This window comes from Littorina saxatilis, linkage group LG2 (assembly GCF_037325665.1).
Source record: "Littorina saxatilis isolate snail1 linkage group LG2, US_GU_Lsax_2.0, whole genome shotgun sequence".
Lineage (NCBI taxonomy): Eukaryota > Metazoa > Mollusca > Gastropoda > Littorinimorpha > Littorinidae > Littorina > Littorina saxatilis.
In genome coordinates this window covers 14,716,785-14,721,784 of record NC_090246.1, presented here as the reverse complement: position 1 = coordinate 14,721,784, position 5,000 = coordinate 14,716,785, and the positions used below count along the sequence as shown (strand labels likewise).

Sequence of the window (5,000 nt, the reverse complement as noted above, 5' to 3'; positions counted from 1 at the left end):
CCGTTATGCACAAGCGGCGGACTACGGTCATTGTGAAAAAATGCAGTGCGTTCAGTTTCATTCAGTGAGTTCCACAGCTTGACTAAACGTAGTAATTTCGCCTTACGCGAACTTGTTTGTTGTTGTTCGTGCCGTGTTCTATTGCCTCTTGTCTTTTGGGAGGGTGAGTGGGGTGGGGTGCACGTGGGGTTGGGGAGTAGAGTTTGAGGTGATGAGAATATGAGGTTATTCGGTGTTTGGTGCGACATAATCAGAAATAGGGATGAGACATATGATAAGACGCATGTATGCACCGACTCTGCATTCAAGTTGTCGAAGTTGTCCCTTTCCTCCAGCCCCCCCCCCCCCTCTCTCTCTCTCTCTCTCTCTCTCTCTCTCTCTCTCTCTCTCTCTCTCTCTCGCTCTATTCTAAGCTTGGAATTTAGAAACGTTAGCTTCCTTACCAAATCTTATAATACACAACGCAAATCCCGAATCCGTTGACATCAGTGTTTGAGCGTCTATTCTCGCGGTACTCCCCTCCACACGAAAAATACTCCTTACCACTTGATACTTTTCTGTTTGATCGTTTGATTCTGTGCGTTTTGGTTTGTTTCGTCGTTTTTCTTATTATTTCGTCTGTTTTCTGCAAAAAGCCTTGCCTTTGGTTGTCTCGATCAACTGCAAAGCATGACGAGATCTTACATTATGCACGAGATTTCCTAACTTCACGCTGGCGCCATTTGCAAACTGCTGACAGAAGAAACAATATTAACTGTGCCAAGTGAATCAGTCGTTAAAAGAGACGGTTTTCATCACTGCATGTTCATCACAAACCTGAGCAGACTTGCTACAGCACGTCGCTGTTTTACTTGATTTAATCGTTTTGGTCAAAACGTTGAATCAAAGATGACGGATCCGCGAGCAAGAAAACTACAGGAGGTTCTTCAGCGGCAGACCGAGCTGGTGCAGCAGCTGAGAGCTGAGAAGAATCTGGCACGAGTTCCTGTGAGCACCACAACCAGGGACATGATGGCGTTCATGGACGAACACGCACACCACGACTACCTTCTCAGAGGATTTCCCAAGCCCAACGATAACCCCTTCGTCGAGAAAGGGAAGTGTGATATTATTTAGATCTAGTGTCTGTGACTCGGAGACGATGTGAATCATCGGATGCTTCGCCTTGGAGGGGCTGTGCATGGACTGTTTTGAAGACTAGTCAGATCTAGATCTAAACCATTTCCAGAACGGATCTAAACAATATCCCCAATGAGACTGAAAGATGCAGCCAGCTTCGTCCCAGCGCAGAAGTGTTCTTCGAAATCTCAGATTATTTGGGAATATAATTATGCCTGCGTTCACTTCACCTCTGTTTTATTTCGTGTTGAGTTGCGAAGACTGCGTTTATGTCAAATACATGTAACTAATTAGATATTTTTGCATCTTGTGAAACATAATCCTTTATCGTTTTTCAAAACTTCAGTTATTACCGGGAGGTGTAAAACTTGTTTCCTGTCGATCTTTGATTGCAAAGTTTCACACAGCAGGAGATCTGAGTTTCAGTTGAGCACACTGTGAATATCATTATTTGACTAAATGCAGAAACAAGATCAGTATCACCTCAGACTCAGTGCTTCCTTATTCGACATGTAGTAGGACGGTACACTGACACTCTTTATTGGTGTCCATGTAATGTGTTTCTGTTTTACCTGGAGCTATGTAGTACAATAGTTTGTTCGACACTCGTTATCTTATATCGTGTAATATGTTTCTATTTACCGGCAAATATGGATCCATCCATGTTCTGTTAAGCTTATTGACAACTTTTGCCCTCGCTCAAATAACACAACTTTTAATACCAAAATATAAAAATAAACGTGAGTCTCGTTTCTGTCGTGATGGTTCAGTGTCTCACAATGTGTGTACAAGCGTGTGTATGTATTTGAGTATGTCTATACTGTTATATTGAGTATTCACAATTGTTTCATAATTCAAAATCATAAATCACACACAACAAGCGCAGCAGAACCAACAACCGTACTTCAAAAACGTTTTAAAATATTGCTTGGGCTGTTACCACCACCATAACAATTTTGAATTCTCACAAAATGTCTTTCGTACAATATATCACATGTCATTCTCACACACAAAAATCGATGATTCTTAAACTGATTTGCACAACAAGTTTCCTCTTTTCATTTTCAGCATCCTCAGTAGTCTCTGTTCAGTTGAACGCTTGTGAATATCGTTGACCTGCAAACAAACCAAAGAAGTAACTCAAAACTATATTTGTGGTACTTTATATTGTATGCTCTCTCTCTCTCTCTCTCTCTCTCTCTCTCTCTCTCTCTCTCTCTCTCTCTCTCTCTCTCTCTCTCTCTCTCTCTCTCTCTCTCTCTCTCTCTCTCCCCACACACACACAAACTCACATAATCATATACTATCACAACTACCAAAACAAAAACAAAACACCGCCACCAAAACGTTGATAACAGTTACATTAAAAAACTGCTACATTTCACAAATAAGATGAATAACAATAAGGCTTACCTCCACGTGCGGAGGAGTGTCGATTATGTAGAGAATAGCGTCACGAATGTCCTCTGCTTGTAGACACTGAACAAACAGCCATGTTTTTGATGGTTGTCGGTTTCATTAAATTCCTGTCCGTTTTCTTTCTTGCTTATAGTTATAAATAACTGAACTTTAAAAAGAAGAAAAGAAAAAAAAGACACAGATCTCAGTTTCTCAAACTTAAGATAGCGCTCTGTCTCATTAAAAAACTGTATTTTTAACAGTCAGCCCTTTCCGTGAAAATCGTTCGGAGCACCATCTCAGATTTGTCCAGCTTTTTACATTGGATAAGACCTTCCCTCCTGGCTCCACTTGGTCACATATATCCAAAATCAATTTTTTTATGAATTAGTCTCACAAACTGACACTTGTGTTAATAAACATTTTGAATCCATTCAAAAATCCAATTTGTTCAGAAAGTTCCAAGGTTGTTGGATTTTGGTATACATGTGCATGTGTCTTTAGAAGTGTACGTCCTAAATAAATCCCTGCGCCTTGAATATGTGCGCGATATAAATTGCATAAAATAAAAATAAAAAATAAAAATAAATCCCTGCGCTTAGAACTGTACCCACGGAATACGCGCGATATAAGCCTCATATTGATTGATTGATTGATTGATTGATTGATGTAAAAAGCCTGGCCAGATCTGAGATGGTGAGCGTATCGCTTGCACAGGAAGGACTGTGCCTTTAATTGTCCGGCTGGTCAAGTGCTGCACCCTTCCCCAGTCTTACAAATATATCCGTAGATCTTAAACTATTTAGAATATTCGTGTACCACCCATACAACAAATTATGAAGGAATGTCAAGTTTGTATACAGCTTACCTTCATCGAAGAGTACACAGTTTTTGCGTGCTCATCGTTAAACTGACGTTTCACAAATTCCGTTTCCACAAACCCAGGACACACTTGCTGGAAACAGAGGAACAAAAGTTAGAAAATATCCCCAAAAAATCAAATTAAATCAGACACGAAAAAAATATTTAAGAAGTGGAAAAGAGGGGATTGGGCCGATCTGGGTTTTATCGAGTAAAATGACTGTGCTTCAGACATTAAATTGTCTTTAAAAGCAAACGTGGTGACTTTTTAACAGCTGACAAGACTAAGCTAAGATTTAAATTTTATACAATATGGTACGCGTTCTTGCAGTGTTACCTGCTCAATTTTTCTAGTTATCCAAATTAAAGTCTTACGGACTATTTTAGATTTCATTCCATTTCTCTCAACGCGTTGCGGTTGCACTGAACTGAAATCAACCTGCGTGATATACAGGTATATATGGCAATCCGTTTGTAAAGAAATTACGTTTTTTCCTGTTGATCTAAATAATGAATTATTTAACTAAATAATTCATTATATAGCTAAATAATTCATTATTTAACTAAATAATTCATTATTTATACAAAAGTAAAAAGTGTGATTGTTGTAATTAAAGAAATCTTTTATTTACTAAACAATTCATTATTTAATTAAAAAAAATCCATTATTTACTATAGAATGCATTCTATATTATAGAATGCATTCTATATTATAGAATGCATTCTATAGTATACAATGCATTCTATAGTATACAATGCATTCTATATTATAATATAGAATGCATTGTATACTATAGAATGCATTCTATAATATAGAATGCATTCTATAATATAGAATGCATTCTATAATATAGAATGCATTGTATACTATAGAATGCATTGTATACTATAGAATGCATTCTATAATATAGAATGCATTCTATAATATAGAATGCATTCTATAATATAGAATGCATTGTATACTATAGAATGCATTCTATAATATAGAATGCATTCTATAATATAGAATGCATTCTATAATATAGAATGCATTGTATACTATAGAATGCATTCTATAATATAGAATGCATTCTATAATATAGAATGCATTCTATAATATATAATGCATTGTATACTATAGAATGCATTCTATAATATAGAATGCATTCTATAATATAGAATGCATTCTATAACGTTACGAAACTACTCTCTGTGTCTCTGTCTCTCTATGTTTCTCTTTCTCTCTCTCTCTCTCTCCCTCTCTCTCCCTCTCTCTCCATCTCTCTCTCTCTTTCTCTCTATTCAATTAAACTGCGTCAGTGTCTCTGTCTCTCTCTGTCTCTCTCTGTCTCTCTCTGTCTCTCTCTGTCTCTGTCTGTCTGTCTGTCTCTCTCCCTCTCTTTCTCTCCGTTTCTCTCTCTCTGTTTCTGTCTCTCTCTGTCTCTCTGTGTGGCTCTCTCTCTCTCTCTGTCTCTCTGTGTCTGTTTCTCTCTCTCTCTCTCTCTCTCTCCCTCTCTCTCTCTCTCTCTCCGTTTCTCTCTCTCTGTTTCTGTCTCTCTCTCCGTTTCTCTCTCTCTGTTTCTGTCTCTCTCTGTCTCTCTGTGTGTCTCTCTCTCTGTCTCTCTCTGTTTCTCTCTCCCTCT

At 37.9% G+C, this 5,000-nt stretch overlaps 1 long non-coding RNA gene across 1 annotated transcript; it reads right to left on the bottom strand.

Moving 5' to 3' along the window:
• Positions 1 to 1,582: 1,582 nt before the first annotated feature.
• LOC138955760 (uncharacterized) lies at positions 1,583 to 3,474 on the bottom strand. The gene is made up of 3 exons (XR_011452359.1): positions 3,386 to 3,474; positions 2,533 to 2,598; positions 1,583 to 2,235 (listed from the first exon to the last, which is right to left on the bottom strand). It is a non-coding gene; the product is annotated as an uncharacterized lncRNA (long non-coding RNA).
• Positions 3,475 to 5,000: the final 1,526 nt, after the last annotated feature.